The sequence below is a fragment of the Mus caroli genome, unplaced genomic scaffold (genome assembly GCF_978045245.1).
Source record: "Mus caroli unplaced genomic scaffold, Mus_caroli_1 scaffold_17, whole genome shotgun sequence".
NCBI classification, from domain to species: Eukaryota; Metazoa; Chordata; class Mammalia; order Rodentia; family Muridae; genus Mus; species Mus caroli.
Window position 1 is genome coordinate 10,812,171 of NW_028227272.1, and position 14,298 is coordinate 10,826,468.

Below are 14,298 nucleotides of genomic sequence, written 5' to 3' on the forward strand. Positions count from 1 at the left end.
ATCTGCCTTTCTGAGGTTTGAAGTCTTCTTTTATGTAAACAGGCATGAGCTTTAACCCTGGTTTAATCCAAATCCTTAGTGTGCCCTTTTTATCAATCTTCTCAGACAACTAATGTCTTTTGTTTTTTTAAGAAAAAAAATTATTTACATTTCAAGTGTTATCCCCTTACCCGGTTTCCCCTGACTCCTGGAAACCTTCCCTGTCCCATTACCCTCCTCCTGCTTCGATGAGGGGGTTCCTCCACCAACCCACCCACTCCCTCCTCCCCACCCACAATTCCCCTATACTGGGGCATCTATCCAGCCTTCATAGGACCAAGGACTTCTCCTCTCATTGATACCTGACAAGGCCATTCTCTGCTACACAAGCAACTGAAGCCGTGTGCACTCTTTGGTTAGTGGCTTAGTCCCTAGGAACTCTGGGGGGTCTGGTTGGTTGATATTGTTCTTTCTGCAAACCCCTTCAGCTCCTTCAGTCCTTTCTTTAGCTCCTCCACTGTCCCCACACTCAGTGCAATGGTTAGCTGCCAGCATCTGACTCTGTATTTGTAAGGCTCTGGCAGGGCCTCTCAGGAGACAGCTATATCAGGCTCCTTCAGCAAGCATCCTTTAGCATGCACAATAGTGTCAGAGTTTGGTGAGTGTACCTGGGATGAATCTCCAGGTGGGACAGTCTCTGGATGGCTTTTCCTTCAGTCTCTGCTCTGCACTTTGTCTCCATATTTGCTCTCGTTAGTATTTTGTTCCCCTTTCTAAGAAGGACCAAGCACTCACACTTTGGTTATCCTTCTTCTTAAGCTTCATGTGGTCTGTGAATTGTATTTTGGGTATTCAGAGCTTTTGCACTAATATCCATTTATTTATCAGTGAGTACAAACCGTGTCTGTTCTTTTGTGATTGGGTTACCTCACTCAGGATGATATTTTCTAGTTCCATTCATTTGCCTAAGAATTTCATGAATTCATCGTTTTAATAGCTGAGCTGTGTAAATTGTTTAAATGTACCACATTTTCTATATCAATACCTCTGTTGAAGGACATCTGGGTTCTTTCCAGCTTCTGGCTATGGTAAATAAGGCTGCTATGAACATAGCAGAGCATGTGTCCTTGTTATATGGTGGAGAATCTTTTGGGTATATGCCCAGGAGTGGTATATCTGGGTCTTCAGGTAATACTATGTCCAATTTTCTGAGGAACTGCCAGACTGATATCCAGAGTGGTTGTACCAGCTTGCAATCCCACCAACAATGGAGGAGTGTTCCTTTCTCCACATCCTTGCCAGCATCTGCTGTCACCTGGGTTTTTGAGATTAGTCTTCTGACTGGTGTGAAGTGGAATCTCAGGGTTGTTTTGATTTGCATTTCTCTGATGACTAAGGATGTTGAACATTTCTTTAGGTGCTTCTCAGCTCTTCAAGTTTCCTCAGTTGAGAATTCTCTGTTTAGCTCTGTTCCCATTTTTTTTTTTTTTTTTTTTTTTTTTTTTTTGGTTTTTCGAGACAGGGTTTCTCTGTATAGTCCTGGCTGTCCTGGAACTCACTTTGTAGACCAGGCTGGCCTCGAACTCAGAAATCCGCCTGCCTCTGCCTCCCAAGTGCTGGGATTAAAGGCGTGCGCCACCACGCCCGGCTCCCATTTTTTAATAGGGTTATTTGGTTCTCTGGAGTCTAATTTCTTGAGTTCTTTCTATATATTAGATATTAGCCCTCTTTCAGATGTAGGATTGGTAAAGATCTTTTCCCAGTTTGTTGGTTGCTGTTTTGTCCTATTGACAGAGTCCTTTGCCTTACAGAAGCATTGTAATTTTATGAGGTCTCATGTGTGTATTGTTGATCTTAGAGCATAAGCCATTAATGTTCTGTCAGGAAAATTTCCCCTGTGCCCATGTGTTTAAGGCTTTCCCCACTTTCTCTTCTATTAGATTCAGTGTATCTGGTTTTATGTGGAGGTCCTTGATCCACTTGGACTTAAGCTTTGTACTGGGAGATAAGAATGGATCAATTTGCATTCTTCTATATGTTGACTGCCTGTTTAACCAGCACCATTTGTTGAAAATGCTGTCTTTTTTCCCACTGAATGGTTTTAGCTCCTTTGTCAAAGATCAAGTGACCATAGGTGTTCATTTCTGGGTCTTCAATTCTATTCCAGTGATCTATCTGCCTGTTATTGTGCTAATACCATGCAGTTCTTATCACTATTGCTCTGTAGTTCAGCTTGAGATCACGGATGGTGATTCCCCCAGAAGTTCTTTTATTTTTGAGAATAGCTTTCTCTATCCAGGGTCTTTTGTTATTCCAAATGAATTTGAGAATTGTTCTTTCTAACTCTATGAAGAATTGAGCTGGAATTTTGATGGGGATTGCATTGAATCTGTAGACTGCTTTCGGCAAGGTGGCCATTTTTACTATATTAATCCTGCCAAGCCATGATCATGGAAGATCTGTCCATATTCTGAGATCTTCTTTGATTTCTTTCTTCTGAGACTTGAAGTTCTTGTCATACATACAGATCTTTCACTTGTTTGGTTAGAGTCATACCAAGATACTTTATATTGTTTGTGGCTATTGTGAAGGGTGTTGTTTCCCTAATTTCTTTCTCACCCTGTTTATCCTTTGAGTAGAGGATTTGTTTGAGTTAATGTTATATCCAGCCAACTTGCTGAAGTTGTTTATCAGCTGTAGGAGTTCTCTGGTGGAGTTTTTGTGGTCACTTAAGTATACTATCATATCATCTGCAAATAGTGATATTTTGACTTCTTCTTTTCCAATTTGTATCTCTTTGACCTCCTTTTGTTGTCTAATTGCTCTAGCTAGAACTTCAAGCACTATATTAAATAGATAGGGAGAGAGAGGGCAGCCTTGTCTAGTTCCTGATTTTAGTGGTGTTGTGCCAGGGAAATATTAGTGATCCCCAAAAACAAACAAAGGAGCCAATCTGATGTAACTCACAGCAGGGTCTTTATTCTTTTCGAGCTAGCTTGCCCCCCACCCCCACCAGTGCACTGCCATCACACAGGACCGTTTAGGTGGTGGGAGGAGCCCCAAATGTCTATTGGGTCAAGGCTTTATAGTAAGCAGCAAGCAGGGAATACCTGTGCAAACATCTAATTGGAAAGCTCTTGTGGCCTTTAACATAATTGCCTGGTGCTGGGGGTCATATCATAAACTTAACTTCTGTTTCCCTCTGCATTGGTGATTGTTAGGCAAGGGATGGGCTTGTAACCTGGTACGTGCAGGTTTGTTGGGGGAATAACCTGGAGACACTGGTCTTGTTGGAGGTGTAATCTGGAAACTCTGCTCTTGTTGGGGATTAATTAGCCTAGAGACCAGAGCTAGGCTCAGGTTCTGTTGGGGGGCAACCTGGAAACTAATGCTAGGTACCAGCCTGTTAGTCTACCTGAGTTCAAACTTAGGTCAGGTTCTCTTAAATGGAGTCTGAATTTAAAAGCTTTGGCATCTCAGTGGGATTGCTTCAAGTTTCTCTCCACTTAGTTTGATGTTGCCTACTGGTTTGCTGTATATTGCTTTTACTATGTTTAGGTATAGGCCTTGAAATCCTGATCTTTCTAATACTTTTAATATGAAGTGATGTCAAATTTTGTCAAATGCTTTTTCAGCAGCTAATGAAATGATCATGTAGCTTTTTTCTTTGAGTTTATGTACGGCATTACATTGATGGATTTCCATATATTGAAACATCCCTGCATCTCTGGGATGAATCCTACTTAATCATGGTGAATGATCTTTTTTGTTTGGTTGGTTGGTTGGTTTTTGGTTTTTTGTGGAACTCTTGTATTATGATAAATCCAGCAAAACTTTGTGCATACACATATAGTCAAAACTGCCCTCCTGAAATAAACATTCAAATTTCTTCAAAATGGAAATTAAAATTTTATATTCTTTCCAAGCTACTAATACAATTGTATTTGGTAAGGCAATTCTAACTCTTAGCATTACCTGAAAATAGTTGACCTTCTTTATAAAAGCAACCTAAAGAACTACATCAAAGTTGTACCAAATTCTTTCTTTTGGAATTCTCCTACTCTGCAATATTACCATGTATAAGAATAAAATTGAAACTCAAAAGATTTAATGCATAACTTACACACAATGATATTCACAAAGTTGCAAGTATTCATTTTATATTTTGCACTACTATAATCACAAAATGTATAAAGGTGTCATGTTAGGCGTTTTGCAACTAATAACCTGTATGACGATGATCCAAGATTGAATGATGCTAAAGAAAAGCACTGTTTATAAAATATCTGATAAAAATATTTATCTCTACTAACATTACAACAGGAAGATACATGTTACCTAATTATGATCTCACAGAGGGCAGTTTTAGACAACACTCAGAGGCTCCTCTTTCTCTCCATCTTGTTTGAAGTCTTTGTTTTCTTCTTTTTCTTCTTCTTCTTCTTCTTCTTCTTCTTCTTCTTCTTCTTCTTCTTCTTCTTCTTCTTCTTCTTCTTCTTCTTCTTCTTCTTCTTCTTCTTCTTCCTCTTCTTCTTCTTCTTCCACCTTGTTTTCATCACTCCTTTCACCTGCATCATCCTCTTGCTCTTCTTCCTCCTTTCTACCCTCCTCTGTTCCATCATCCTTCTCCTTTCCATCTTCCTTATGCAGATCTTCCTTTCTATCTTCTTTGATTTCCTCCTCTTTGCACTTCCCATCCTCCTCCTCAGTTTCTTTCTTCTGTTCTTTTATTTCTTCCTCTGTTTCAGAGTCCCCTTCTTTGTCATCTTTCTCTTCTTCCTTCTTCCCATCGCCTTCCTCTCTGCCATCTTCTCCTTTTTCACTGTCTCCTTTCTCTTCATCATCTTTGGCATCCTTTGCATCTTTGCTTTCAGCTGCACCTGGTTTCTCTTTTAGGCCTTCTTCTTCCATTTTTTCCATCTTCCACCTCCTCACCTGTATGTTCGTGCTCTTTTCCATCTTCATCTTTCTCCACATCTTGAATGTTTGCTTCTAGCTCATCATCTTTGCCTTCTGCTGCCACGGCTTCCTTCTTTTCTCCTCCATCTTCTTCAGTGTCTTCATTTACACGTTCCTTTACTTCCTCAGCTTCCATTTTAGGAACGGGTGCCTCAATAATCTTGGCTTCTCCATTTTCAGCATTTTCCACATTGCCTTCTTCTTTAACATCTTCTGGCTCAGTTTCAGGAATTGGTATGGTACCTGCATCTTTGTTTTCTTCCATGACGTTTGTGGTCTTGGTTTTCCTTGAAGTTGGTGCTCTTTTATGTTTCAACTCCAGTGTAAAGGTAACAGGCATAGGAGACAGTCGGGCTGATCTTCTCTTTGGCTCCTGGCTTGCATCACCTGCAACCTTTCTTTTGGGCATTGTTGCAGCTCTCTGTAGGAGATCCTCAGGCAGGAGGGAAAAAAACCAAGAGGAGTCTCTGCCTGACCGCTCTGCTAGTGACTCGTAAATGATCATTTTGGTGTGTCCTTGGATTCAATTTGTGAAAATTTTATTTAGTATTTTTGAATCAATATTGATAAGGGAAATTGGTCTGGAGTTCTCTTCCTTTGTTGGGTCTTTGTGAGGTTTTGGTATCAGCATAACTGTGGCTTCATAGAACAAATTGAGTAGTGTTCCTTCTGTTTCTATTTTGTGGAATAGTTTGAAGAGTATTGGTATTAGGCCTTCTTTGAAGGTCTGATAGAATTCTGCACTAAACCCATCTGGTCCTGGGTTTTTTTTGTTTTTTGTTTTTTGTTTTTTTTGTTTTGTTTTGTTTTTTTGGTCAGGAGACTTCTAATAACTGCTTCTATTTCTTTAGGGGTTATGGGACTGTTAAGATGGTTTATCTGATCCTGATTTAACTTTGGTATTTGTTATCTGTCTAGAAAATTGTTTGTTTTATCCAGATTTTCCAGTTGTGTTGAGTACAGGCTTCTGTAGTAGGATCTAATGGTGTTTTGAATTTCTTTAGTTTCTGTTGTTATGTCTCCCTTTTCCTTTTTTATTTTGCTAATTTGGATACTGTCTCTGTACCCTCTGGTTAGTCTGGCTAAGGGTTTCTCTTGTTGATTTTCTCAAAGAACCAGCTCCTGGTTTGGTTGATTACTTGTATTGTTCTTTTTGTTTCTACTTGGCTGATTTCAGCCCTGAGTTTGATTATTTCCTGCTGTCTACTCCTCTTGGGTGTATTTGCTTCTTTTTGTTCTGGAGCTTTCAGGTGTACTGTTAAGCTGCTAGTGTATGCTCTCTCTAGTTTCTTTTTGGAGGCACTCAGAGCTATGAATTTTCCTCTTAGCACTGCTTTCAGTGTGTCCCATGAGTTTGGGTATGTTGTACCTTCATTTTCATTAAATTCTAAAAAGTCTTTAATTTCTTTCCTTATTTCTTTCTTGACCAAGTTATCATTGAGTAGGGCATTGCTCAGCTTCCATTTGTATGTGGGCTTCCTATTTTTTTTTTTTTTTTTGCTATTGAAGACCAGCCTTAATCTGTAGTTATCTGTTAGGAGGCGTGAGATTATCTCAATCTTCTTACATCTGTTGAGGTCTGATTTGCTAATGATTGTATGGTCAGTTTTGGAGAAGATACCATGAGGTGTTGAGAAGAAGATATATTCTTTTTTTTTTTTAGGATGAAATGTTCTATAGATATCTGTTAAATCCTTTTGGTCCATAACTTCTGTTAGTTTCACTGTGTCTCTGTTTAGTTTGTGTTTCCATGATCTGTTCATTGATGAGAGTGGGGTGTTAAAGTTTCCCACTATTATCGTGTGAGGTGCAATGTGTGCTTTGAGCTTTAGTAAACTTTCTTTTATGAATATGGCTGAAATTGTGTTTGGAGCATTGATGTTCAGAATTGAGAGTTCTTCTTGGTAGATTTTTTTCTTTGATGAGTATGAAACGTCCTTCCTTATCTTTTTTGATGACTTTCGGTTGAAAGTCAATTTTATTTGATATTAGAATCCAGCTTGTTTCTTGGGATGGTTTGCTTGAAAAATTGTTTTCCAACCCTTTACTCTGAGGTGGTGTTTGTCTTTGACACTGAGGTGTGTTTCCTGCATGCAGCAAAATGCTGGGTTCTGTTTACATACCCAGGCTGTTAGTCTATATCTTTTTATTGAGTCCATTGATGTTAAGAGATATTAAGGAATAGTGATTGTTGCTACCTGTTATTTTTTATGTTGTTTTTATGTTTGTGTGGCTATCTTCTTTTGCATTTGTTGAAAGAAGATTACTTTCTTGCTTTTTCTAGGGTGTAGTTTCCTTCCTTGTGTTGGTGTTTTCCATCTATTATCCTTCGTAGGGCTGGATTTGTGGAAAGATAGTGTGTAAATTTGTTTTTGTCATAGAATATCTTGGTTTCTCCATCTATGGTAATTGAGAGTTTGGGCTGGTATGGTAGTCTGTGCTGGTATTTGTGTTCTCTTAGGGTCTGTATAACATCTGCCCAGGATCTTCAAGCTCTCATGTCTCTGGTGAGAAGTCTGGTGTAATTCTGATAGGTCTGCCTTTATATGTTACTTGACCTTGTTCCCTTACTACTTTTAATACTCTTTCTTTGTTTTGTGCATTTGGTATTTTGACTATTATGTGATGGGAGGAATTTCTTTTCTGGTCAAACCCATTTGCAGTTCTGTAAGTTTCTTGTATGTTCATGGGTATCTCTTTCTTTAGGTTTGGGAAGTTTTCATCTACAATTTTGTTGAAGATATTTACTGGCCCTTTAACTTGGGAATTTTCACTCTCTTCTATACCTATTATCCTTAGGTTTCATCTTCTCATTGTGTTCTGGATTTCCTGGATGTTTTGGGTTAGGAGCTTTTTGCATTTTGCCTTTTCTCTGACTGTTGTGTCAATGTTTTCTATGGTATTTTCTGCCCCTGCAATTCTCTCTTCTATCTCTTGTATTCTGTTGGTGATGCTTGCATCTATGACTCCTGATCTCTTTCTTAGGTTTTCTATCTCCAGGGTTGTCTCCCTTTGTTATTTCTTTATTGTTTCTATTTCCATTTTTAAATCCTGGATGGTTTTGTTCAATTCTATCACCTGTTTGTTTGTGTTTTCCTGTAATTCTTTAAGGGATTTTTGTGTTTCCTTTTAAGGCCTTCTACCTGTTTACCTGTGTTCTCTTGTATTTCTTTAAGGGAGTTATTTATGTCCTTCTTAAAGTCATCTATCATCACCATAAGATGTGATTTTTAAATCAGAGTCTTTCTTTTCTGGTGTGTTGGGGTATCCAGGACTTGCTGTGGTGGGAGAACTGGGTTCTGATGATGCCAAGTAGCCTTGGTTTCTGTGGCTTATATTCTTGCCCTTGCCTCTCAACATCTGGTTATCTCTGGTGTTAGCTGGTCTTACTGTCTCTGACTATGGCTTGTCCTTCCTGCAAGCCTCTGTGTCAGTCCTCCTGGGAGACTAGTTCTGTCTGGGAGTAATTTGGGCATGAAGAGCTGTGTTACAGGATCAGCTCTAGGGTGCAGACAGAAATCAGACTGATCTTGTCCTTGGTTCATGTATCCTGATGGCTCTGGGAGGGTCCCTCTTGGGCCAGGAATTTGAACAGAAGTGGTGGTCTTGCCTGTGCTCTCAGGTGTGTCGGTTCTCCTAAGATACCAGCCCTCTCTTGGTGGTTTTTGTATATGTAGCGCTGTCACACAGTATCAGCTCTGGGCGCAGATGGAAACTGGAAGGCTCTCGTCCCAAGCTGCTCCTTAGTTCCTGTGTCCTGGGGGTTCTTGGAAGGTCCCTCTAAGTAGCAGTGGTGGTTTTACCTGTGTTCACAGACTTGTTGGTAATCCTGTGAGGCTAGATCTCTCCCAGCACTATTTGGGTATGGAGCCCTGTGGCAGAGGTTCAGCTCCGACTGATGTCTTGAAACTTAAGAAAGGCAGAGTTTTGGGCTCTTGTCTTGAGAGGATAGATATGGTGGGGAGGGCATGATGGCAGGAATGTGAGGCATGTGATCGCATTGCATCTGCCACCAGGAATCAAAGAGAAGAGTGCTGGCACTCAGACCACTCCCCTTTTAATTCAGTCCAGGACCTCAGCCAGTAGTGACAGCCATATTTATGGCAGGTCTCCTTGCCTCTGTTAACCTCTAGATAGTTCTGCCCTGAGGTTTGTCTCCTGGTTGACTGTAGAATCTGCCAACTCAACAGTAATCCTAATCCTCACAATCACCATGCCCACTGCCTGTTTGCATGTTCTGAGGGCAATGCAGTCGACACACAGATGGGCTGTCTATCTGAAATGCTTGTGTTGGATTTTGCTTCACATTTGGGAGCTTTTCAGATTTTGGACCATTGACATAGACTTTATATCCTTGAAGCATCCCTAATTTAAAAGCCCAGGATTCAAAATGTTCCAAAAGGTCTTCTAATCTCTGGGAGCATATTTTCACATCATTTGGAGGTTTGGATACTCAATCAGTGCTCTGTTTTCTTTTATATATAATAATGATGGTGCTTTTCCAGGGTTTTGGAGTATGACACATCTATCTATCTACTATCTATCTATCTATCTATCTATCTATCTATCTATCTATCTATCTATCTCTCTATCATCTATTTATTTTGTGGCACTGGGGATCACATCAATGGCCCTATGCATGCCAGATAAGTAATCTACACTGAGCTACAGCCCCAGAACATAGATCTCAGTCTCACTCTCATCCCATCCTTTTCAGAGTCTCAACTTCTCATCTTTGAAATTGAGTAACAGTTCTGACATCCTGGGGCTATTTGAAAATCAAATTAGGTCACATGCCCCTCCCTGTGTGTGGTATAAAATGTTCCATCAGTTTAGTTGTTGATGTCATTATTGAGTATGACAGTTCATCTGAAGTGCCAGACTGCTTGCATTTGGAATCATCTAAGAGACACTTGTGGATGTGCCTATGAGTGAGTCTCTAGAGAGGTTTAACAGAGGAAGGAAGAGCCACTCTGAACACTGGCAGCACCATTCCATGGATTGAAATCCCAAACTATATAGCTGAGACTGAGACACCCCTCTCTGCTGTCTGACTAGAGAACAATGTGACTAGCTTTCTCATTCTCCCACCACCATGATTTTTCCAAGATGAACAGCATCCCCTTTTAAACCCTGAGCCCTAAACCCTTCTCCCTGCAAGTTGTTTTTGTCAGATGTTTTGTAACATTGATAAGAAAGTAACTAATGCATGGAATAAAGTTGATTTTTAAAAAAATTATCTGTACTTATTTATTTTGAGTGTGTGGGGGTAGTGCACACATGCCGTGGCACGTACATCTCTTCATCAGAAGACAACATGCTGGAGTCAGCTCTCTCTTTTCCCCCTATGGGTCCTGGGGATTGAACTCAGATTCATCAGGATTGGCAGCAAGCACCTTTACCCACTGAGCAATCTGGCCAGAAGCCGAGCTTCTGGTGGGGATCACCATAATGTTCTTGCTTTAAAGTTTAAGAACTCCCCTGGTATCTTGCAATTTTCAGCATTTAGCCCTAAAGAGCAGGGTGACTAACTGAATGGTGCTGGAAAACACAAGGAGGTTTCTACTGTGCTGTAGCTCCAAGGACATGCTCACAAGCACGGATGTATGTGACCTGCACCAGGAAGTTGCCCAGCGTAGGTAAGATGTCGCTCAAGGTGTTGAAGATATTTGAGCACACCGTGAACCCCAAGATTGTGTTATTTACTGAAAAAAAACTGTTTCAAGTTGTGGTATGGCTCAGTCCTTAGTACACACCTTTAATCCCAAACAATGAAGGTAAAGTTAGTTTGTAGAAGGAAGCAGCCATGTATGAAAGTAATGTCTAATTCAGTGTCAGACAAAGTGATGAATCAGAGAAAGCCTTGACAGAATAGGATATGACAGAATAGGAGCCAGAAGATTAGAACATATTGCCAAAGATGATATGAGGTCAAGTACAGCCATTCATGAGATGCTGAGAGAGAGAGAAGCTTGATTGAATAAATCAGTTGGAAGAAGAGTTCAAGTCAAAAGAGCTGAGTTGAACCAGCCAACCAGAGTTCAGAAAGAACTAGAAAGGTTAAGCTTATTCAGCAGTAAGTCTCAGAAGCTGAAAACATTCTAGGCCTAGATAAGATTGTACAGAGGCTAGAGAAGCTTCCAGGACTAGGCCTAGGTTAGCAGCCAGCGGCAGTAAGCTTCCAAGACAACACTTACTTCAAGTGAATAAAAGATACTTTTACATGCGGTTTGAGGTGAACGGAGGAGAAAGGATCCCCATGAGCTGGCTGTTTGGATTCCATTTTTACAGTGTTTTGATGCTGTAATACATGTGATGCTGGGTGAATCACTTTCACCTCTCTGTGTAGCTACAGATGCTTTTGAATTTCTTACCCTCCTGTTTCCACCTGCTCAGTTCTGGGCTTAGTCATAGATCACGATGACGACACCCAGTGCATGCAGTGCTGGGGCTTTGTGCGTGATAAGCAAGCAGTCTACTATTAACTGAGCCACATGCTCAGCCCAGCACTTGTCTAATCTAAGCCCAGGAGCTAGGTGAGTTAGAAGAGACCCTGCAGCACAGGGAAGAGCTGCTTTCCTATTGTGCAGAGGAAGAAAAGTATCTGGCAGGGAAGGGACATTAGACATCACATAGCTGATGATTTAGAGCAAGTTTATTAACTGCCCTTGCTAGCTCTTGATAGATTCCATTTCCCTCCCCACAGTTTCCCACACCTCTGCTGCTTCAGGGCCTGGCTACTGATGATTTCTGAGAGAGTAGCATCCTGACCCTGCTAGCATGGGGTGAGGACAAGAGGTGGCAGGTTAAGCAAGTATACTGGTCCCTAAAAGGTTCCTTGTGACCGTATATGCTGCACAGCATACCTGAACCATTCATTCCTCATGTGGGGGATCTGGTCAAGCGCTGAGCCAGAGTGATTGACAGACAGCCTAAAGTCCTACAGAGAGTCTGGAACTGCCGGGCGTGGTGGCGCACACCTTTAATCTCAGCACTCGGGAGGCAGAGGCAGGCAGATTTCTGAGTTCGAGGCCAGCCTGGTCTACAAAGTGAGTTCCACGACAGCCAGGGCTACACAGAGAAACCCTGTCTCGAAAAAAAAAAAAAAAGAGAGAGAGAGAGTCTGGAACTCCAGACTATGCCATCATATTTCATTCATCCCGTGACACCCTTCAAAAGATGGGTACACAAAGCCAGAAAAGTTGCATACAGTAATGCTCAGATCATTTGAATGGCATACTTTGTGTATGTATGTGTGTGTTGCATGTGCAAGTGTATGCATACACATGAGAACCAGAAGTTGACATTAGGTGTCTCCCTCTAATTCTCTCCACTTTATTTATTTATTTATTTATTTATTTATTTATTTATTTATTTATTTGTTTGTTTGTTTGTTTGTTTGTTTAAGACAGGGTTTGTCACTGAACCTGGAGCTTATTGATTCAGTTAAACCGTTGGCCAGCAAGCTCCAGGGGTCTGCGTGCTTTCACGACCCTCTCATACCCAGTGCTAGTATTACAGATGCCTGTTGTTATGAGCACACTGTGCCAGAAACATTGATGAACAGGTTTGTGCCTTTCCACAAAGTCAATTTTGTTAAATAGCAATGAATTTACAAAGTTGATATGTCCCATTGACAGCAATTTGTCATATAATCCACCTGCCTTGGTAGCCTGGTTGAGGTGAATGCTAGTTCTATTCCAGTCTTAATTATGAATGTTAATCCTCAGATCACAGTAAATATATCTATGTATCTAAACATAGATACATAGATATATTTACATGGGTTACAGAATGATTGCTAGTCAACAGGCTGCAGCAGTGTTCAAGTGGCTTCAGAAATGGGCTGAGAAAGAGCCTGTATCACTAAGACAATGAACTGGAGGCACCTGCTCCTAGAGCTACTGAAGTCAGATAAGAGAGCAAAGGGGCAGAGTTCAGCTTCGAGGTATGGAACTGGAAAAAACAGGTCAGGTCCAGGCTGGGATGGCAAGTGGGTGGACTGGCAGTCAGTTGGCTAGGTTATATCAGTGCAGGAGAGAGGGCTGAGCCAAAGCTTCAGACACAGTTGAGTTCTTGCCCTTAACCCACATGCCTTGTATAAGATGACACGTTTCCCATTGCACCTGGCCACTGCCGTGTTCAGGTTCTTGCTTCTTTATGTGATCCGTGCAATGGAGTCACCCCCTTTCCTCGGTCTGATGTGTGTGATAAGTTCTTGAGCCAAGTTTCCTGATAGGATTTTAATGTACCCATGTGCTTTAATAGTCTCGATTCAGTCTTATAGAACTACAGGGAGCGTCATCTATCAGCTGTGCTGGGCAGGCAGATGCTGTCATTTCTGGTTCCACCCAGGGGCAGTCATCCTTTCCCCTCAAAATAGAGACAAAAGATGCTTGTAAAATGGAGTATCCTAGGGCAAGGCATGAATCAAAAGACCACTGTTTTTTTTTTATTATTATTATGTATTTTCCTCAATTACATTTCCAATGCTATCCAAAAAGTCCCCAATACACTCCCCTCCCAGTCCCCCACCCCCACCCCTTGGCCCTGGCATTCCCCTGTACTGGGGCATATAAAGTTGGCAAGTCCAATGGGCCTCTCTTTCCAGTGATGGCCGACTAGGCCATCTTTTGATACAAATGCAGCTAGAGTCAAGAGCTCTGGGGTACTGGTTAGTTCATAATAATGATCCACCTATGGGGTTGCAGTTCCGTTTAGCTCCTGCCCTGTGATCCATCCAATAGCTGACTGTGAGCATCCACTTCTGTGTTTGCTAGGCCCCGGCATTGTCTCACAAGAAACAGCTATATCTGGGTCCTTTCAGCAAAATCTTGCTAGTGTATGCAATGGTGTCAGCGTTTGGAAGCTGATTATGGGATGGATCCCTGGATATGGCAGTCTTTAGATGGTCCATCCTTTCTTCACAGCTCCAAACTTTATCTCTGTAACTCTTTCCATGGGTGTTTTGTTCCCAATTCCAAGAAGGGGCACAGTGTCCACACTTTGGTCTTCGTTCTTCTTGAGTTTCATGCGTTTAACAAATTGTATCTTATATCTTGGGTATCCTAAGTTTTTGGGCTAATATCCACTTATCAGTGAATACATATTGTGTGAGTTCCTTTGTGAATATGTTACCTCACTCAGGATGATGCCCTTCAGATCCATCCATTTGCCTAGGAATTTCATAAATTCATTCCTTTTAATAGCTGAGTAGTACTCCATTGTGTAAATGTACCACATTTTCTGTATCCACTCCTCTGTTGAGGGGCATCTGGGTTCTTTCCAGCTTCTGGCTATTATAAATAAGGCTGCTATGAACATAGTGGAGCATGTGTCCTTCTTACCGGTTGGAACATC

The 14,298-nt window shown here is 41.2% G+C and overlaps 1 protein-coding gene and 1 pseudogene across 1 annotated transcript in view; one reads left to right on the forward strand and one right to left on the reverse strand.

Annotated features, from left to right (window-relative positions):
* Bmerb1 (bMERB domain containing 1) overlaps positions 1–14,298 on the forward strand; it is a 123,898-nt gene that overhangs the window by 51,756 nt on the left and 57,844 nt on the right. The window lies entirely within an intron of this gene.
* LOC110311772 (uncharacterized) lies at positions 4,345–5,347 on the reverse strand (annotated as a pseudogene).